The 22,764-nt window shown below is 41.8% G+C and overlaps 1 long non-coding RNA gene across 3 annotated transcripts; it reads left to right on the top strand.

Annotated features, from left to right (window-relative positions):
* The first annotated feature begins 3,490 nt into the window (after positions 1-3,490).
* On the top strand, positions 3,491-21,328 carry LOC134474837 (uncharacterized). 3 transcript variants are annotated; one of them, XR_010045713.1, is made up of 6 exons: positions 3,491-3,847; positions 4,151-4,224; positions 4,393-7,352; positions 8,684-14,156; positions 18,953-19,030; positions 19,146-21,328. It is a non-coding gene; the product is annotated as an uncharacterized LOC134474837 (long non-coding RNA). The 3 variants fall into 3 exon arrangements; XR_010045712.1 differs by having other exon boundaries at positions 3,491-4,224; positions 7,204-7,352; XR_010045711.1 differs by having other exon boundaries at positions 3,491-4,224.
* Positions 21,329-22,764: the final 1,436 nt, after the last annotated feature.

Raw genomic sequence — 22,764 nt, 5'->3', positions numbered from 1 at the left:
TGAGAAATGCTGTAAGTGTAAATTTATCTTAGAGCAAGCCAGCATTCCTTCGATGTTAAACAGTCAAATCATTTCCCCTTGCATATATCTCCCCTCCTTATTTGTAAGTACTCTACATTTATCTCAATCTTCCCCATCCCCTTAGCTGTAAGCATATCAAGAAGACAGAGTAAACTTTCCCTTGCTTTGATAGGTGCCAGCAAATGATAAATATACCATAAAGCTTGGTGACAGGTCACTTAATTGCAAGTTCACAGATGCAAGCAGGGCCCTATATCCTAAAGCCAACCATAAAATCATATCCCATGATACTCCCCACCAAAGCTTCCAAGTCATCAGAGCTAAGATAGATATCAAACTCTTCTGCTTTCCTTGTTCATCTGACATGTGGAAAACTAAACAACAAAAAGAAAAATATGAAAATATGGATGGATATTTTGAGCAGGATGGAAAACAGAAAGCTCAACAGGGTGTAACACTTAGTGAATATTGGTAACTATTTATGAATATGGGTCTGTACCCATGAGTGGATGAAGAAAGCAATTAATCAATGGGTTCCTTGAGTTCCAGTGACAAATACCCAGTTAGAGAACACACAAAAATGCACTGGCTCATAGAATTCAAATAAAGCCACATTCCCTGGATTGCGCTAAAACAAGATATAAACTGCCAGGCTTCTATGATAAAGGGGACCAAGCACACATGCAGCTACCCTCTGGTTCATTCTGTTGAATTCCCGGACATGGTCTACAATAGCTGCCACATCACACCTAGAGGTCATTCATTACCTGAAGAGACTGATCCTGAAATAAACCCTGTTGCAAATGACACAGAAAAGTGTTCTTCCTCAGCCCAGCTGGGGGTGGAGGTTCCTTCAGGACTAATCAACTGCAACCATGAGGTGCATCCAGCATTGTTATATGATAGCAGCCTCTCTCTCTCTCTCTCTCTCTCTCTCTCTCTCTCTCTCTCTCTCACACACACACACACACAATATGAAGCAGTTCCAGGAAAGTATAAAGGAGTAGACAGGGTAGAGGGTAGAGGAAGGTGCTGAATGTATAATCTCAAAAGTCAAGGGTTAACTGGAAAAGTAAGCAAAGAGTTAAACATGGATTAAGCAAAGGCTACAACCCTAGAAATAACTGGTTACACATTAGCCTAATGTTCTGATCATGTCATGTGGATAAGGAAGTCTTTTTTTATTAAAAAAATTAAAAGAAAGAAGGAGATTAAGATAAAAGAGGACATAACAATATAATAACATAGGTCAAGACAGAACAATTTAAACAACATAGTGTTTCACCACAAGATACTCCGACATAACAGTAGCTACCATAGTGTCTCTTTCCTTGAAATACTTGAGTATGACTTCGTATATTATAGCATCAAACACAACATGACAGTGTAAAACCATTCAAGAGAATGAAAGTATTACAGGGTATTTAGAACTAACAGAAAATGAACAATGGTTTCTATATTAACTCCTTGCCTATAAAAATTTTTGTTTATACTATCACATATAATAAAATTCAATAAGATACAACATGATAAACCAATGGAGACAGAAGAACAAAAGCTTCATGGAACTTCAAAACAAGATGATATTATATCAGCACTAGCTATTATATTGTTTTGTTTTCTTCAAAATAACTGTTCATATCATCACAGACAATAAAATCAAACAACCCAAAATAACATCATTCCAGTTAATGAACAAAAACATTATAAGGCTTCAAAGCAATATAATGGGGAATCATGTTTACCACATACTTTTATGTATTATTACCATTTCTTATACTAGTGAAACTATTCGGTGTTTATACATGTGAGTTTGATTTATTTCGCTTATGAGTATGGTCTCAAGCTGTGCCCATTTATTTATAAATATCTCAATGTGATCATTCTTTATAGCTGAGTAGTACTCCATTATATAAAAATAACACAACTTTTTTATCCATTCCTCAGTTGATGGACACTTAGGTTGTTTCCAAGACCTGGCTATCAAAAGCTTTTGAATCCCAGGGCTAAAGGAAAACAAAAGAGATTTAGAGCTGGCGTAAATCTGTATCCCTCATGTCTCAATTTCTGTTGGAGTATCCTCTGCTCTTCACTCACCATTTTTGGCATCTGGGAAAGGCAGGAGTGGAGGCTTCTCTAGTGTCCCATCTAGCCTGCCTAGTATAACCTGAAATCTTGGTGTTCTCCAGCTGCGTCTCTGGGCACAAAACCAAGATCAAGAAACTGAGATCAGGAGGGGCTGCCCTCCAGGACAGCAGGGTGTTTTGCAAGCATACAAGTGATATAGATTTATGCCAGCTCTAAATCTCTTTTGTTTTCCTTTAGCCCTGGGACTCGAAATCTTTTGAGAACCTTAAAATCCGGGCTTCATGGTGTGCTAAACTGTCAGGAGGGAAACAGTCACATCCTTAATTTCAAAGTCTTCCTTCACAGAACTGCAGCCTGCTCTTCGTGATGCTTCTGGGCCTTTCTTTCTCTCTACAATTGTAGACTTTTTTCCTCCCTACACTAGCTAACCTGGGCAAGTGGAAAGATGTGTAAATTCGGAAGTAGCATCGCAACAAAGACAAGGAAGGTTGGCAGGCACCGTTTTAAAACTCGTGTAAGGTACCATTAAAATATATGGTCAATCCCACCTCTATGAAATTCTGACTACATTTCACAGTCACCCATAACCATGACTGTAAAATCTTTGGTACGAGTTGAGAATTCTGATGCTTGCATACAAACACTGCAATGATTTTGGTTTCACAAGATGAAATATAAAACGCACTGGCCCCACAGTGATTAACTGGAGTTTTACAGGCGATGTTTCACACAAGCACTGGGCTGCATGGATTCAGTTACTGTAGTTACGATTTCATTAGCTTCTCTGATAAATAATGCAACAAATTTAATGATGCATTTCCTCTTTTTAAAAAAGCCACAGTGGAAATTCCATTTCATAAAGCAAGGAAGAACAATGGCGTCTGTTTAATTTTTATGACTTTTAAATTAATCTGTAAGGTTTCGAGGAAAGAATGCCAATATGGAAGGGAAAAACCGGGAGGAAAAAGGTTAACCCGTTTAAAAGGTGCAATTGTTTCTGGGTGAGTGCAGAATGGATTTAGGTCAAGAACCAGCACGACAGCCCCACCTTCCTCCACCAAGTCCTTCTTGATCACAAAAGGAAAGCGGTCCTGCCAAATTAAAACGCTCCATAACAATAAAACCTGATTTAATGCAGTCATTATTTTTACATTAAATCCGAATATCATTTAAAGCGTGTTATTTTAAACCTACCACACTAATGCAAATCCACCGTTCCTTATAAATCAGACCTAAACGTTACAGCTATTGACAATCACAATCCCTCGGCCCCAAGGACATTGTCTGTCCCCTCAGCCCTGACTCCAGAGAAGGGAGGGGAGCGTGAAGCAGCCACGCCCACGCGGCATAATCTGCGGTGAAGAGTCGCTTGCTGCCTAGAGTAAGCAGCACAGAGACTGCAGTCAGTCGCTGACACCCTATAGGTCTTAGCTTAATTTGGTTCACCATGTTATTTGGTCCACCTGGTTTCTGCAGGTCACACTAGGCAGGAGGAAAATGTGATGCTTGGATTAGAAAAGGAGAAATCCTCCAAGTATTTAATGTCGGGGAAAGGCAGAGCTGGGAATTGGTGATGGTGGAGAGGATGTGTATGGAAGCACCGAGAAGCCACAAGGGAGGTGGTGGTGACTGCAGGGAGCTGGCAGGACAGAAGGAAGATGAACCAGAGCCAGGATGCCGGAGCCACAGCAGCCTGTGCGGACTCCGAGGAAGAGCTGCCCTCCATAGCCTGGCTGCGGTCAGTCCAGTCGTACTGTGACTTCTCCCTTCCCCCACCCTTAGTCTCCTCCCGTGGGAAATGCAAGTCAGGATGTTTGTCCCCGAGACCGCATCCGCGCAGAGGGACAAAGAAAGGATGTGAGGAGAAACACTTCCCCTCTGGTTTGAGGGTGCACGCCCTGCAAGGCGGCTCCAGGCCTGGCCTCAAGCCCCACCAGAGACGCTCTCCAGGCATTTGCCAGGTTTCACTCCCATGTGGCAACCTTCTATTCCACGTTAAGCCGCTGGGATCCCATGTGTTAGGGTTCTCTTCACCCTACAGGATCTGGGATGCGGGATGATGGGTCTCCTCGGTGACGCCCTCCACGGAGAAGCCATATGGTCTGGTTAAATTACGTAAGTTTAAAATTAGTATTTTCCTGGTGGATTTAAATCATATATATCATGTTGTGACTCATTTCATCTCTACTAAATATTGTTGGGGGTTTATGTTGTTAATGATTATATAATTATGCCAGTTTGTGCTGTCCTTGCACTGCTACTGTTGTTATTTGCCTTTCCTAGCCCTCAGTGCTGGAGATCAGAGGACCTGGGGCTCGCTGGGAAGCACTGTATCCCTGAGCTACCACCGCAAATACTTTAACACCATCAGATAAGCTTTGCTGTTTACCAAGATTCATTTTTACATTGATTGGTATAACTGGTATCTGGATTTATTGTTGTTATTTTATTTTTTACACTGTTTTTTTCTAGCCTGTCTTTCCCTGTCTCTCTCTCTCTCTCTGTCTCTCCCCTTCCTTTCTTCCTTCTTTCCTTGTCCCATTCTGTACTGACTCCATTTTTTTCTCATTTCATCAACTTTTTCACCTAATAACTTGGAAATTAAAAAATATAATTTTTTTCTTTCTTGAGAGGTTAAAAAAGTGATTACTTCTCTAGAATTTCAAGCATGAAAACTTAAGAACTCTAAAGTCAATCATTGTTTTTACCTTTGTCGGAAACAATCCCAGAACTCCAGAGCACTTTAACTTTAATCATCTTTGCAATGATTTTCTCTCAATGTTTTGTTGTATAGTTTAACCCCCAGTTTAGAAGTCAACAATGTTTTATCTAATCTATATTTTATACTTCCTTTCATATTTGCCAATTTATATGCTTTGTTTCCTTCCTGCACCTCAGATCTTCTATCTGGAATCATTTTTATTTTTTCTGAAACACATATTTCCAAATTTCCTTCACACTCATCTGTGGATAATAAACACAATTTTCATTTTTCAATAGTTTCATTATACATAAAGTATAAGCAGCATGCTATAGACTCTGACAACAGTCCAGTGTCAAATGGTGAGTACAGCTGGGGAGGTTGGGTCCCATGCTGAGTCAGGAGACTCCGAGGTAAGTTACTCCTTTAATAATTACCATTTTGTGAGGACTCAAGGGTCCTCTGAGAAATACCTTACCTTCTTTGGAGGGCAGGGCCCCCAGGGACCCAATAGCCTCCCACTTGTCCCCACTCTTAAGAGTTCTACATTGCTTCCATTTCTGCCCCCTGCCTCCAATCACACAGACCCATGGGTGTCAGGTTCTGTCCTAGATCTCGAATGTACGGTGGAGGTTAAATAAAAAGTGAGAAATCGTATGATTTGTAGGGCTCCAGGAGGGTCAAAACCCTTTAATTAAGCTAGAGGCTTCGAGGGTAAAGACAAAGGATTCTCTGGATCAGTCCACTTATATTAGGACCAAGAACAAAGGACGGAGAAACTGAGGAAATTGCAGGCAATGAGCAGGACCTGGAAGTCACTTCAAGGATGTCTCTAAGTAATGAATCAAGTCAGTTTAGTAGCACTGTCTTATCATGAAGACATGGTAGAAGTGAGACTGTAGGAGTAATCTTTGCAGCTGCAATCTCTACCTTGTTAATTGGGGTTGGAGCCAGAGTGTCCGCAGCTGTGGCCTTATCTTGCCCTTTGAGGTATCTCTGGCCTCACAGGCCACTAGGGGCCTCAGCCAGGACCAGTGATTCATAGAGGTTCACTTACTATGAATCAGCTCCCATCACCAGGCAAGGGGCCTAGGCCTAGGACAGACTCACAGATAAACATAGAAAGCCAATTAGTAAAATTTAAATCCTGCTCAGAGCTGCTTCATAGTGGTCTCCAACACATGGAGACATACAAACCATAACTAAATCACTCCAGCATACAGTACACTTGCTAGATATGTAAATAAAAACTTGGAGAAATAAAAATAGCAAGATACTTCAACATAACTCAGGACACATCTTAAAGTCAAAACATAAGTAATTAGTACATATACAATAACTCACATCAACAAATAGAAAATATTCTTATTTGCATGACCAAAATAAATCCTTGGCCACAAAGAAAACTTTCACAAAACTTTGAAGTAAGAATTGTAGAAGTCACAGGTTCAATAATAAGCTAATAATTTCAATTTATAAGTTAATACTCCTGGCTAAACCTTGCATCAAATATGAATTAAAACTGAAACTTCAAACTATCTACAAAGCCATCAAAATAAAACTATTCATAGAAAAATCTGTAAGACACTGCAAATTAGGCTTAGAAAAAATTGCCTTCTCCAAGGCTAATCACAAAGATTCTTAGGGTCCAGAAAAAATAAAAGCAAAAAGACAGTAAAATTAACTGGAGCTAGAGAGAGAAAGAGAACATATGAAAAAAAGGAAAATAAAACCAAAACATCATTCTATGAAAAGACGAGAAACAAAAGGTAAACCCATATAAAGAAACAGAGGAAAAAAAACATTTAAAATTAAGAATAAAAAAATAAGATAGTCACAGATGTAGGAGATACCAAAATTAGAACATGTGAATATTCTGTTCAAATTAATGGCAGTGAATTTAAATTTCCAAGCAAACTTTCAAAGGAAAACTTGTTTAGCGCAGTTTGAATGGAGACACTGGAAAAGAAGTCCAAAGTCCTCTTTCAGATGTAACTGCAACACAACAAACCCCTGGAGAATTCAGAAGCTGCAGGTGATTCCAACGTGGCACCTCCAGAAGCATAATGATTCAATACTCTTTTCTGAAACACTGTGTGACTGTTAGTTGCAATAGGTTGACTGGACTTGAGTAAGGCTGCTTAGCAGAACAGTAAAACTCTGATTGTGTCTGTGGATGATTGACATGTAGGCCAGCAAACTGAGGGCAGTGGACCTGACCCTGATGTGGGTGGCACCAACCAATAGATTTATTGTCTAGATGGAACAAAAGGGATAAGGAAGGAAGTATTACCTTTTTTGGAAGAGCTCCTGTCTTCACCTTTGCTTTTGGATACTGACTGGTCTCTAGTTTCTTCAGCCGCCAAACACAGATTCTTCGCCTTTCAATGCAGACTCACACTCAAGACACTACAGTGAACTTCCAGGCCTCCAGCCTTTGCCTACTGCTAATCCTTTGGCTCTCTAGTACACAGACGGCCATTTTGGATTCTACAGCCTCTGAACCCACAGGAGGCCAGGATGGCTCTTCCACCTTAGATTTGTAAGCCTATCTAAATGAATTCCTTTGTATAATTGTACGTATGTTTATGTTGATTCTGTGCCTCTACAAAAACCTAATGTACTCTATAAATACAAATTAGGATTGTCGATCTCAAGAATATATCATATTGCATCTTATTGAGAGTCCTAGGTATTCTAAAACTAGCTATGAATAGGTTAATGGAAAGATTTTGTAAAGATAACAGTCTATCAAGATGTTGATTCTCTTTGGAATCAATACAAAGAATAAGTTATAAACTTAAGATAAATCTAGAAGTTTGAATTCTCTGTTTCCAAGGACTCACTTGAAAATTCCAATTTCTCAAGATTTTCAAAGCATCAAATGAAACCTTATCAAAATTTACATTCCTGAGCTTTTGTTGACATTGGCCAGTATTTGGGAAAGTGTCAACATCATGTTGTTTTCATGACTATTCAGATGGAAACATTTAAATACTCATGAAAAGGGAAATTAGTGATAATGTAGTCTCCAAGTTCAGGTCATGCATTTCAGTAATAGATTACTTCCTTCCAAAACAAAAAGTGACATTGAACCATAGTTTTTGGTGAGCAGTCAGAAAAATAAACTTAAAAGTATATCTATCAAAATGTTCTATGGAGATTATGTACTATGAGGGAAAATAATTTTTCTGGACAACACTTTCCTGACTGAACCATAGAAATTGCAGTCAATGAAACCGTTAAGCACAGAATCCAGTAAAATTGGGCCCACATAACTGTTATGGGGGCCCATAACTGACCTGACCCACATAACTATGAGACAATAAATATGTGCATTGTTTCAAAATGATAGATTTGTGATAATTTGTTATGCAGCAATAGAAAAATAATGCACATCCCTAGAATTTTTTCCATTCTATTCCACTGCCCATGCATCCTCTCCCTTTTCCCTCAAGATAAATAATGTCTACTTGCCTTTAAAATTCAGTTCAAATATCATCTCTTTCAAAAACATTATTCTTTATTTCTGCTGCTCCGCCCTTCTTCTTAAGATTTATAATACTAGTAGACAACTAATATTGTACCCACATATATCTACATTTGAATCATCTCACATATCTACCTTCCTGATCAAGTGTGCACCTCTTTGAAGCAAGAGGTTATGTTTTAGACCTATTTTATTACCAGTGTCAAACTGATGCTTGCCACATTGTAAATATGCAATAAATATCTGTGTGGTATATGCATCTAAGTTCAAAACTGTTTCATTCATAATAAGTCAATGTAATTAAAACTTCAAGTCCCTACTTCACCATGTTGGCTGGAAACTTACCCTCAGCTTACCTTTTATTTCCTTTCTCCTTCCTAAAGATCATGTCAAAAGCTTCCCATCTCATCTTGTTCAGCAGCACCACGAGGAAGGGACTCAGCCATCTGTCAACATCAATTACTGGCCTGGACACAGGGATTGAATTATCACCCAACCCTTCCACTCTGAAGACATCTCCTCCTAGGGATCCCTTAAAGAAGAGGTGGCCTGGTCCCCGGCTCTCCACTTTCACCTATTTCTCCTCCCAGCCTATCGTTTTTCCATTGAGTGATGGGAAAACTTCTCTGAAATGTGCTTCAAGTCCACTCAGCCTCTTTATCTCCTTGCCAAAGCCTCTAAATCCTTAAAGACTGAGAATTTTAGACAATAAAAGCCAGAAATCCATACCAGCTTCCTCTGCTTTCAAACCTAAAGGGAATCTTCTCCAAGGGATACAAATACAGACTGCTTGTGTGCTTGAAAGGAAGGAAAGCAAGAGAGAAAAATTGCCCAAATACGCATCTGAACATATGAACTGGTCTCATTTTGGATTGAATATCTCAATTCAGTGATTAACTTTGAGAAGCAAGGATAACTATGCAAGGGTATCTAAGCAGAACAAGAGTCAGTAATTAATCATCTATTCCATGGTATGACATTGAAAAATACCATCATTGGAAATCAGATCAATTTCTTTTTTTTTATTTTATTTAAGAGGAAAAAGAAAAACACAAAACAAAACAAAGTGGTGTAAGGTTACACATAATACAGAACTACAAAAAAAAAAACAGTAAGAAATCACCTATTAATAGATTACATATTATCATCTTGGAAATAGTTGCTCACATCACATTATCAAAGAATACAAAGTAGACATTCAAACAGAGAGACTGCTTTCCCAAATGTAAGAAGATCAAGAATAACACAGACAAAGACATTGCTCAGGTCCCTATTGCTTCCCAGCAGTCTCCAGGAAACTGGGCCTCAAGTGTTTGTTGGGGCGATGGGTTAGGCTGCACATTATTTATAAGTTTCTTTCCTCCTTCTCCAGCTCACTTCCAATACTCTGGCTTTTAGGAAGCACTTCTACATAAACTACCTGTCTCAGGATCTGCTTTCTGAAAACATCCAGACTAGCACAACCCTACACAAGGTATTTCTTCTGGGAAAGGACCGGTGAGAACTGACACACTCAAAAGTAAGTACAGATTGCAGGAGGAATGGGAAGGTGAGGTCAGGATGGGGTGAGGTGGGGACAGATAATTAAAATAGGAAAATTGGATGGTCAGCTACAGAGCTGCTCAGTGATGGACTGTAAGTGGCCTCAAAGAGTTCATATGTGCAGCGTCCAGGCCAATTGAAGAGCAGGGGCACACTACCTGCAGAACCCACTACTGACAGACCATGGACCGCAGGTGGAGAGGGGAAGTGCAAGCTCAGGCCCTGACAGCACTCCTGGAGCGATACAAATGCTGACTCACCAGCCACACTCTGACCTCACCCTCAGCCTCCCAAAGTGGGGCAGGGAGAGGAAAAGATGCTTAGGCAGCTCTCTGTGAGGACAAATAATGCCAGCTTGTGCGGAGAGGGGCAAGCAATGAGGTGCTGGGAAGGATTACAGTTCTGGAGCAAGTCCATGAGCACACCACCAAGGAATAGTAGAGGGACAGCCTGAGGCCACCTGCACACAGAGCCTCTCCAGGGTGTTCACTCTGTAGCCTGAGTTTCCCAGGCCACACCAGTCCAGGATTAATAACAATGGGCACATCATAGAAAGAACTTCATTTAACAATCCCTGTCTCTAGCTGCTATTGCCAGAAGTCCAGCTCCCTGAAATGGCTGTTCAGTTTATTTCTGGGATGTTCAGTGAGGTCAAACATGCTCAGCAATAAGGTTTAGCATTTTCCCCACAGCAGCTACCACTCTCTTCCTCTCTTGCTTTAACCACTGTGCTAATAAAAGCCTAATCAAAGACTCCATCCTTGGTTGTACCTCTGAGTTCCCATCAAGCTGCTGGCATCATGGCCAGCTCTAGTAAGTCCTGGAAACTTTGCCATCCCCATTGTGCACATTAAATATCTCTGTTTCCATCACAGACTGTTCCTTTTTGGGGAGTACCTCTACTCTTGACAGGTACCAAGGACCTCAGCGATGGAGACAAGCCTGTCCTCACGTAGTGGCACCTCAAACTGTTGAAGTGTGGTGGTGTCCAGGTCAGAGAAAAAAGCATTTCTCCTTCCATTTGCTATTTTCCGTTCAACTGGAGGTGTAAGAAGGATAATAGCCTATATTTATAAATGCCCCTCAATTTACAATGCAGTAATATCTAAAAAACCATTTTAAGTTGAAAACAAGCAAAATAAAAATGTATTTAATATATCAAACTACCAAACACACTGACATTAGCAATGCAGTACAATGTAGAATACTGGTCAGTTCTCCTTCATGATTGCAGGACTGCTTGGGAGCTGTGGCTCGCTGCCCAGCTCTCACCTTTGCAGTCTCAAAGGATATTCCTTACCAAGCCAGGGTAAAAAGCCAGAGAGTCAGCTCTCTGTTCGTACAGCCTTCAAATGTTCAATCTCTACCCTATTTAGCCACAGTCTTCTAAAGACAGTAGGACTGTCATTACTGTCCTATTGCTGGCCTCACCCATTTTATCCTGCCCAACGTTATGCAGTCTATGCAGCTCTTTTCTGAAGATCAATGGTAACAACCAGCCCTTGAGCCTTACTGAAGTTACTGATATTTTGCAATCGGGAAAGTCTCACAACCTGACACCTTCTGAGGATGAAAGTCCAAGGCTCATGTTTCCTATCTTGTGGTTTCCGGTCTACCCAATTTCCCTCTCTGTGGTCTCCTCTGCCAAGTCTCCATGGGTCCACTTCCTTTGAGATGCTCGGCCTTCCCTCATTCTCTCTCTGTGTCCACAGGGAGAGAATGAACATATTAATGTTGAATTTCTCCCCAATCTCCCCACCAGTAAACGTGTGGCTCCTCATTCATTTAGCTTACCAAAACAAGCCTTACTTTCTTAGTCAGCCCTGTCTGGCCTGAGTTGAGGGCCTCATTTGTCCTGACAAGGCTCTGACTACCCCTAAGTGAATGAACATTACAGGTGAATCTGGGACATTTCCCAAGAGTCCCTGCATTGAAGTGTGGCATCCAGTGTGGCACTAAGAGGAAGTGGTAGAGGCTTCAGAAGGCAGAGCCAGTGAAATTGGGTCATGACCTTAAATAGGACATTGGGACCTTGGCCCTTTCCTGTCCTTTTTTGCTTCTCATCTGCCTTAAGGTGAACAGATCACCTCCACCATACTCCACACCATGACCTACAGCCTGGTCACAGACTCAAAGCCAACAGAACCAGGAGCCCATAGATTGATACTGTGAGCCAAAATAAAACTTCCCTCCTTTTAAGCTTTTTATCTTGGGTATTTGTCACATCTATGGAAAGCTAACGACATCAGCCACCCTTGCATCCTTGGACAGAGGACCACCAGACACCATCTCAGGTCTGGCATAGAAGAAGCACCAGGTGAGCTGCATTGGTTCTTCTTTGGACATCTTGGAGATGCAACAAGATGCCACCTTTGCCGCTCCAGGAGATGGGAGGTTGGGCTGCAGACAGGTTTTGCAGTTTGTCCTAACTCACATCTGTTTGCAGGCTTCTCGAGGAAACCAGTGTGATACCCTCAGACAGGGTCCTCAGTTCTGGGCCAGACTTGCCACCATGTTCTTCCTGACTTTGGACTGTGCCCTCTGGGAAAGCTTTTTATCTCCTCACACACAGAGATAACCACAGGCCTTGTAAATCTTTGGAGTTCCTTACTCAGATCTTTAGCCTTACACTTTTTGAAAGGTAGAGAAATTAACCTTTGCTATGATAATTCCTACAATGGGTGGTGACTATTGTTTTTAATCACTCAGATGATTCTGGTAAACTCTGCTCCTGGGAAAACTGATTTTCCTACACTGAAAAGCTTTAAGATAAGGGTGTATAAGGGTGTGTAAGGGTGTGTGTGTGTGTGTGTGTGTGTGTGTGTGTGTAACATCTTACTCCAATACCTCAAGCATCCTGAGTTAGTCTTGACATTGGCCTTAGCTCTAGATCCGCACATGGAAATCTGACCCCCAGCAGGATCTCTTGCTGAGGAGGCATGGTTCTCACCAAGATTACCTCAAGTGCAGGCTCTCTTGCCACTCACAAGGTGAGGATGGAGGACAGAAGAAGCGGCTCTCCTTAGCTCAAAGGCCCGAGTTTGTGGCCACATGAGTTTGCCACATGAACTTTCCCTGCCACATCTTCCTCCCTCTGAGTCCTGAGGCTCTCCATTGGCCTCCTCTGTGAAAATCACCCACACAATCACCTCTCACCCTCTGACTGGCCTTACTCCCATGTTAGGCATAGGGCAAACTGGGTGAGGGCCAGCTTCTGACCAGGACCTAGAGATCAGAAACTGTCTGATTTTCACTGTCCTAGATCCCAGTCTCATGTTGGCATGAGTGACATGGCTGCAGACTGGGTGGGTTTAGCAGTAGTTGGGGGTAGGATCCAAAGGTCAAACGAGGACTACACAGGGTTGGTACATAGTTAATCATGGACTGAATCCATGACAGACACTAAGTGGGGCCACTTCTGATGCTCCAACCTGAACTCAGGAGGGCCAGTGGGTTTAGTATCGCAACGAATCTCCACCATTCTTCCTAAACTGCTTCAAATCCTTCTCCCTTACAATATATGTGTTTTTTTTAATTTGACATTCTTTCTTGCACACCATACAAATTGATGGGAGAGTGTATCAGTCACCTGTGGCTGCTATAGCAAATTACCAGAAGCTTTGCAGCTTAAGCAGCACAGTGTGTATTCTCACTGTTCACAAGGCCAGCAGCCTGAAGCAGTTTCTCTGAGTTAATGAAAGGATGCCAGTGCCCAGTCTCTCTCCTGGTTATAGGGGGGGATATAGTTCTCTGCCTTGTCTGGCACCTTCCAGCACTCTTCACATTCCTCTCCTCATGGGCCTTCCGCTGTCCTCTCTCCTTCTCCCTCCATCATCACCATCACATTGCCCTCTTCCTCTCCGACATCAAATCTCCCTCTGCCTCTTTCCTATAAGGACACTTGCATCCAGGCTGGGTGGTGCATGCCTGGAACTGCAGCACCCTGGAAGGCTGAGGCAGGAAGACTGCAAGTTCAAGCCCTCCCTGGGTGATTTAGTGACTCAGCGAGATTCTCACAAAATAAAAAGAATGAAAAAGGCTGGGAAGGTATCTCAGAATGAAGGCCTTGAGTTCACTTTCCAGTACCTACCACCAAGAAAGACACTTCTGATTGCATTTAGGAGCCATCTGATAATCCAGCATAACTGCTCCATCTCACCATCTTTAACTTATTCATATCTCCATAGACTTTTTTCCCATACTCCTGGGATCCAGATATTGGGACCTTCTTATTATCTTGAAGGACCATTATTCAGCTGCTACAGAGAGAATCCCACTCCTTCTGAGGCCCAGAGAGAAGGTCAGACTAAAATGGTAATTCTCAAACCCACTGTTTTCAGCCTTTGAAACCCAAGCTTTCCTGCTCTATCATAGTACTTCTCATGAAATCATGGTGAATTTTTGGATGTAAGGAATTACAAATTTACCTAGGATTCCCCCAGATGGAACTATATCCCTGAGCCCTGGAACCACTTAGGAGTAAGTGCTTACACCGTGCCCCTGGGCAGACACGGAATATTCTCAAGGCCTCTGAGATCTGTGGCCACAGCCAGGAGGGTAGGTTGTTCCACATCCGCAATGGCTGAGACAGCAGGGACTTGGTGTTCAGCAGAGGTTCCCTCTGGCTTTGAAGATGCAACTGGTATCCGTTATCCTGAGAGGAGTAGATCAGGAGAACTGTTTTCACCGGAGCAAGAGAGCATATTTATTACATTACAGAAATACCTGCACAGGCTAAAATGCTAAGTCAAATCATGCTGTATCCAGGCTCTGTCCTTTCTATGTGTCATCACATGTAAATCATGCTTTCATCAATCTCACGTGTACTTGACTTACCCCTTTAAATTGCTCCCAGAGCTGCAATTTCTCTCCATCTGTATGAGGACAGCAAAAGCAAGCAGAGCCTACCTCCCAATCATTTGGAATTTCCAGTAAACATAAATTTCATGTAGTCTGTGAGCTTTTCCCTGCTGTTATCATTGTTGTACAAAAACAACACAGCTTGACTCATAAATACCATTGCCTATGATGAATCTGCAAGCAGTGCAAAAAGATGTTGGCAGTAATATTCCATCTTAAAGAGTTTTATTTTCCATCAGACAGGTATCCTTAGCTTTACAGAAGCATTCCTAAAGAGTTGGCTATACTGTATATTTTGTAAAGCAACTTTCATTTTAACATTGATTTCCATTATGTTGGAGACCTTCTTCCAAATCTTTTGCTATTACTGCTTAGCTACGATGATTGCACAAACAGAGAGAGAGAGAGAGAGAGAGAGAGAGAGAGAGAGAGAGAGAGAGAGAGAGAGAAGAGTCTGTTAAGCACCAGCTGCCTATCTGGGAAGCACAGCCCAACACAGAAGCATCCTGGTGCTGCAGGATGCTTCTTATGGCTCCTGTGATGGTACCTGAGGCCAGCTCCAAGTCAGACAATCTCCAGTTCCTTTCCTCTGCCCTGAGACTGCTGGTGAGGAGAAAGGAGGCAGAAACTTGTCCTGCATACATATCAGACCAAGTGACTCTCTGGTTTCAGCAGAGGTACAGGGTCCCTAAGGCACTTGTTGTGATCACCTGAGTCATTGAATTAGGAAGGCCTAAGGACACAGGCTCTTGCTTTTCAAGTTGGGTCACAGAGTTGCTGGAGGTCAGATACCAATTTCCTTCTGGCCCAAAGTGCTCTTTGTCAGGCATCAGATTCTTTTCTGAGCCTGTTCCCCGTTTGTAAAAGAATGGTAAAAAGAATAACCTAGCAAGTGACTGTGAAGATTGGACTTTTTTAGAATAGAAGGCAGCAGCTATTTTATTGTCTGCAAATGGCCAGACAATAAATATCTTATGCTTTGGAAGATGCTTGGTCAGTCTGTGCTATAACAGCTCAACCACACCTTTGCAGTGCAAAAGCAACACACTATATATTACTGAGTGGGCATGGCTGTGTTTCAATAAGCTTTATTTACAAAAAGAGGAACACAGAATGGACTTGACCCTATGGGCTACAGTTTGCTAGTCCTTCTAGAGTGCACAATGTAGTCCAGATACTGAGCCTGGCCCATTGCTCTCAGATCCTCTCACTGGCCTTCTGTGCATCTATCTGAGCTCCTGGAGACCATGCCCCTCAAGCTGCCTTGCCAGGTAACTGCATGGATCTAGCTAGTTAAAGGTGAGGCACAGAACTGGCAGAGCTGGTCCTTCTTCTGCAGCCTCAGCTCTGAGCCCCTCTGGGCTGGCCTTGCCTTGGGACTATACCAGCATCGTGCCTTACGTTTTCTCCTCCCAACCTGGGATGCAAGTGGTTCATCTCTGGGCTGCCTCCCTGTCCCATGCTGGTTTTCTGCCCCTCCTCAGACTCTCTGTAACTAAGTCCTCATATTCCACTGCATCTGTCAAACTAATTGATTTGAGCTCATTCATTTTCCAGACTGAACCATAGCTAAAAGAGTTAGTTCTGTAAAACTGGTTGAGTTTTCAATGTACGCCTCTTAACACTGAATATTTTTAGTTTTGGAAGTACCATTCCTCCACAATAAATGCCTACAAATATGTTCTTAAACAGTAGCAATATGAAAAGTGCAGGATATTAGTCATTTAGCAAATAGGTCTACTTTGAGCACCTACTGTGTGCAAGGTACTGTCCTAGGTCCTGGAGATACAACAGTACATCCAAGAGTGTACAGTCTAATGAGCAAGTTGATAACTTTACTTTTCATCCCATTCAATCTTTACATATTACATGGTAGTGAAAATTTTACCCCAAGTAATCCTAACTAGTGTTTATTGCGACCTTCATTTGTGCCAGGTTATTTTCTAAGCATCTTACATAATTTAATTTATTTAATTCTTTTTTTGTAATAAAAAATTATTTTTTCCAGTTCTTATGCTTTAACTCTTATAACAGGCAGTGAAGTGGATGATATAATTTTTATTAATAGATGATAAACCAAAACATAGCACTAACAAGTTTTCACCCTGTGCGAATTAACATGGCATTGCACAGCCCTCCCTTCAGCTCGGCCTTCCACGTTGTTTTTGGGAACCCAGTCAAACTGTTTTGCTTTGCGCTGCCTAAGCCCCTCCAATCAGCTGTGGATACGTCATTCTGCCCGCCCTTTCAACTGTACCCACTGTCAAAATCAAATAAAAATGCAGGGTTTTTTCTTCTGTTACTTCAGAGGGTACTTGCATCTCTTTGGCAGCCCTCCCATGCCTGCAGTAAAGGTCTCTTTTCTACCTCTGTTCTCTCTCCTTTTGCCTCTCTCTGCTATAAGAGGATCAAACAAGAAGTAAAATAATTCATCCAAAAACATGTATTATAAGGGGGTCAGTATCTCAAGCACATAACTGGACCACATACTACCTCCATCCCAAAAGAATAAAGGCAGTATTCAAAGTACTAAAGTCATGACAAGAATCAGGTTCTAAAGTTCTAATTACACATTCCAACCATTAGTGAATTGGCAGCCACCGTTCGAAACACTGAGACAGCAGCCAGTCCTCTAGAAGGAATAAAAAGTCATTACATTGTCTCTTTATAGTCTTCAGTAGACTCCACAGGCAAATATAAAACTCAATAAACAAACTGCTACACCAGCCATCAACAAAACACTTTACAAAATGCCCAAAAGCTAATAAACACTGGAAAATTCCAAAATCAGAATTTGTTAGATAGAAGACAGTCTAGTGTGTTTCTGTAAATATTTAAACCATGCATCCTTTCTTCAGATAAAACCTTTTTTAAGGATTTCAATATGTGTAACAGTTCACAGACAAAAATGGACCTCCATTTTTGGGACGGATGAGAAGTTCTAGAAACCAGCCCTCTGACCTCTATCTCTAGCTCCTATCAGCTTCTTGAACAGACTCCACTGAGCCCAGTTTTAAAGCCATCATGCTAGTTCATCTTAGTCTCTGTGAATGCCTAGAAGTAGCAAGACTCACTCAGGTCATTCAAGAACAGTGCACTAAAGTCATGGTCACACCTAGGCTCTGAGGCCCCTGCCAATGCTCCTTTCCACATCACAGCCATGTGCTCTTTTGACTTGATTTTCCAGGAGCTGTGAAGACCTTGGCAGATAACTGTGTCTGTCTTTTGAGCACATCCACATGATCAGCAATAAAAAGAGCTAAAATGAATGTCAGAGACTTGGCAAATTCAGTGATCTGAGCCAAATTCTTGAGGGTCTCAGGTTCTCCAGCTATGTGATCAGGGCTGCACTGAGATGGACAGAAAAAAGCAGCTCTCTGAGATGCTTGGAGGAGTACTTGGAACCACTCTGCAGAAGCATTTCTATGGCACCCACAGCTCCCTTCCTAAGGCAGCTGTGCAAGTTGCTGGTACAAATAGTCCCCAGGCTTGCTAGTGCTTGCAGTTTTTACAATGCAACAGTGGGACTCCTACAGCACCAGAGCCCCTCAGAATGCCCCATGCTACAGTGGCTTAGCACCTAATGCCTTTCTTGGAGGCTTTCCCTTCACCGAACAAATCACCTCCTGCTGCCATCCAGGCTGTGTGGGGTGCTTGGCTCTCAGCATGGAGAAAGGAAAGCCCAGGAATCCCCAACTCTGAGACAGCACTCAGCCTAGGGAACAACATCTCAGACACAAATTCCTGAGCAGAGATGGCAAGTTAGTGGACGTAAGGAACAAAACCTTGTCACTTTTAACACCACAGGGTAATATTTTTTTTTATCTAGGGATGTATACTCCAGCTCAACGGCCAGAGCAAGGTCATTAAAATTATAATAAACCTAAGGGAGTTTTACTTCCAAAACCACCAGCTGGGTTTCCCATCTGCAGGCACATTCCATCTCTTTGCTCACATCTCGTCTCCTTCTGAATAGGTTGTATCATTCAGAGTCACTATTCACTCACTGCAGATAGGACAGTGAGGTCCACTGTTGCTCTTAGGGCTACTTTCTTTGCAAGGTTTATTTTCTTTGCAATTAAGTGCTGGTCAAAAACTCAGAGGTTCTACTTGAATTACCATCCAGCCAAGCGATATAAAGACGTAAGAGACTGACAGTTTTCCATTGACAGATTAGACACTCGTTATTTTTCCTGGCTTTTAATGGCTTTTTACTCTCACTTGTCACTCTGGTGCTCACCCCTTCCAAGATGACAGTGCAAATTGGACACAGACTGTGCACTTCCAGCAGCCCTTCCAGAAACCTTGAGTACCTAATGGTTTGTCAGGTATTGGCTCATTTTGCTTTTCTTCTAGTAAATTCTTTTTTAAATTCCAGGAAATTGGTTAAGTTCCTGCCTTAAAGAAAAAGTCAATGTCCTTAATTATTCTCTGTTCTTCTAGGATGTCTGCTCCCTCAGGAATGAGCATCATCGACTTTGGCCTAGGGTCTAACATCATTAACCTTCCTGGAGTGCTCCAGGTGCCCCTCGTCCTTTGGGCAGAAACCTGCACGGAGTCACCAGCCTGACTCAGAAGAATTGCACTCGACATCTCGCCACATGGTAGGATTCGTTGTGGCCACCCTCAGCTTGTCACCCAGCTCCAGGATTTTCCCTTCTTGGCAAACTGAAGAAAAAAAAAGGAAGTGTTTATCTATAATAGACGGAATTTTGGAAAGGTTTTGGTTTTCTTTTTTTTTTTTATTCTTTCATGTATTTTACAATGGAATAAAGAAACCACTGTCTGTATCTCATTCTGATCTCACAAATTACTCATACATCCGTAGGATAAGTCATTTTTGAAGTTTCCAATGAAAGCAATCATATTTTTTGTTTTATTAAATAAAACACAAAAATAGGATGCAGCAGAAGGAAGCTGTCTAGAATGATACTGTTCAATACCATAGTCACCAACCAGTTAGCTGTTGAGCTCTTGAATACAATGCGTCCAGAAGAAAAGAGCTTAGGAAGTGCACACTGCACCGCATGCTCTATGTATCACAGTGTAAAGGAGAACGGAGAAGTCGTGGTAGGTTGTTACTGAAAGGATAATAGTTCTGATAGATACTTAATGAATAGGAAGCTTCCCATACCTTCTATAACCTATTTTCTCCTCCCTCTGAGCACTTGTCCTAAAGATGACAAAATATGATGTCCACAGAGCAGGGAAATGAACTGGAGTTTATTAAAAAGAACAAAGAAAAGCTCTCATTAACCAAAAAGGCTTCCAAGGGAGGGCACCCAGAAAATGCCCACGTTCAGGAGCTCATATACACCTGGTTGGGCTATTTTTGTGGGTTAAAGCACCCTCTGCACCCTTTGGCACACTTTGTAGCTTTAAGGCTGTTTACCAGGAAGAAACAAATTCAACTAAGAGACTGAATATGCATAACCCGAACAGTGAGGTAACACATGAAACATTGGCATTAGCCCTGCTGGGGCAAGAAACCAGGATGTCCATTCCAGGTCTCCAGGAATTCTCATGACTCAGGAAACTTTGAGGAGCTTAGAGGCAGGTCAGTGAGCAGTTGTGCTGTAACAGTTTCTTTGTCTTCTAGGTATGTTCTTTTCCTCCAAATCCCTTTTTGAGGCATTCGCTTTTCACAGTACTTTCCATAACTGTCTCCCATTGAAAACCTTTTCCTGGGCCTACCAAAGAGGGAGAGGGAATCCAAAACAAGAAATAAGGGGAAATAATGTAAAATTAATAGTCACTTTTGCCTACAATGGGGAGCTAAAAAGACCACCCAACATCATCTTTCTAGTTTTGAATGTGACCATGGCATGTGACAAGTTCAATCTTCTTCATCCTCTGTGCTCTGTGTGAATGAGTATCACTGTTCCTAAAATCCCAACTCTTTTTTCACTTATAAAGTACACATTTTGTTTCCTTAGCACACTCATACAAAACTATATTGTTCAACTTTATAATATCTAATGAGATAGACAATTCTTTTTAAGGAAACAAGAGACATTGTTGATAACCATTGTTGATAACCTTGCACTCTGTTTTACATCAGGTGCTATGTCTATCCTTGGTTTTGACTGACAGCTTTGTTTTGCCATATCTGACTTTATTCTTTCCCCCCAAAATAAGTAATAAGAACTAAGGAGTAATAAAACCCAAAATGTGTAAATTTTGTTGTAAAAAAGAGAGAGAAAAAAAGAGCTCTAAAAGATACAACAGCAAGTGTGTTTAGGGGTGTTAAATAGCTGACCATATTAATGTTTTTGGTTGGATCATTGAACACAACTGTTTGCAGTCTCGCTGTTCGAATGTCCACTTTGTATGCTTTGATACTGTGATTTGAGCAGCTATCTCTAAGATGATAATATGTAATCTTTTTTTTTTGTAGTTCTGTATTTCTTGTACCCTTACATCACTTTGTATTGTTTTGTGTTTTTCTCTTTTTCCTTTTAAATAAAATTTTTTTAAAAAATGACTGAAACATAGGTTTTGGGTATGGTTTATGTCTGGAATAGCACTTTAGAGTTGTAAATTATTTTTTTAGCCTAGTAGTGAATTCTCATTGTTTTAATTATTTGTTAGTTTAGGTCTTTTGAAGCAAAATAAAATGCCTCTGAGCCATCTGCTACTACACAAATTCCTGTGAAGCAATTTCTTGGGTCTGTTTTTTAACCTCACTAACTGGGGAATCGCGGAAGGAATAAGGAAGGGACCGTTAGGAGCCCATGGGTGGAGGGCTCGGCACCTAGTGCAGGATGGGGAGTGCATTATCAGACTCGATAGGATCCATGCACGTTTTTCTGAAGCTTATATCTTGCAATTCCACCACAATGGGAACAACGGTTGCTACACTTCGTCCATCCGAACAGTGCAAATATCTGTGGCAGAAAAATCTACACAGGGAGTCTCTGTCCTTGGTCATGGCCCTTGGCCAGAGATCATACAATTGTGAAAGTAATTTAAAAGAGACTAGGACAAAAAGTATGAACTGGTCATCCTCTTAGTCAGGAGAGCAACTCAGGTACCAGTCCCACTGCCAGTGGCTGCCTCAGGAGGGAGCCAGCCCACGCTGTGGGGAGGCAACCCAGGTCCAGCGAGGGTCTTTTCAACCACAGCCATGCACCTGGCCGCTGAATTTCATCAGCTGCACCATCCTGAGCATGAAAGGCCAGAAGTATAATAGAAACCAATAGTCCCTGCAGTCAAGAAGAATGAGGTCTGAAAAGCAGTGCAGAGTTGCTTCTTGTTTGAGCCAGGCACCTAATGTAGTGCAGAGAAAAGGGAAATGTCTGTTATTATTTGTGGGAAATAAAATAGGAGCCATAAAACCTAGAATCAGCACTGAAGCATTACAAAATGCCCATGTGCTTTCTTGCAGTTTAAAGAGGATCCCCAGAGGAAGTCACAGTCTCATCCTTTGATTGTTTTCCTGGTACAGTTCCTAGACTCCTGCCCGTTGTTCAGCATCCTTACCCTTTGTGCCCAGAAAGGTACTCTGTACTGACCTTTGCATGTAGGAAGCACTTTTAGAAACTTTCTCTTCCCTCATTGACTCTACTTAGCTAGAGCAGTTTGCATCACAGGAGGAGAATAGGCAATAGGAGACACTGCCAACACACACACACACACACACACACACACACACACACACACACACACGCACACGCACACGCACACGCACGCACAGCCTTGGCTTAAAACCCTCAGGGCAAAGAACATTTCCAAGCCCAGCCACTACACTATCTGAGTAAAAATAATTTTTAAATTAGAACAACTCCAACCTCATGCTCTACACAGCGATGTAAAGGCAGAGACTTGTGGAAACTGTCTGACATGCAACAACACATGTGAAATGGTGAGGGTGGTTAAAAAGAAAAGACGAAATGAAAATACATATTTGAGCTGCTTATTAAGAACAGAAACATTTCCAGGAATGGGCCCCTTGAGGAAACATTTGATTTGGCTGGGGATACGCAGTGCCTCTTAGGTACGCCCTGAGAAGATGTGATCATAACTTAATTTTAAATCTGAGGATTGTAATAAGAACTGGTTT

The sequence above is a fragment of the Cavia porcellus genome, unplaced genomic scaffold (assembly GCF_034190915.1).
Source record: "Cavia porcellus strain 051 isolate PalLab524CR breed Dunkin Hartley unplaced genomic scaffold, mCavPor4.1 scaffold_2, whole genome shotgun sequence".
Taxonomy (NCBI): Eukaryota; Metazoa; Chordata; class Mammalia; order Rodentia; family Caviidae; genus Cavia; species Cavia porcellus.
The sequence above is the reverse complement of the archived record's forward strand: the minus strand, read 5'-3'. Positions and strand labels throughout refer to the sequence as shown.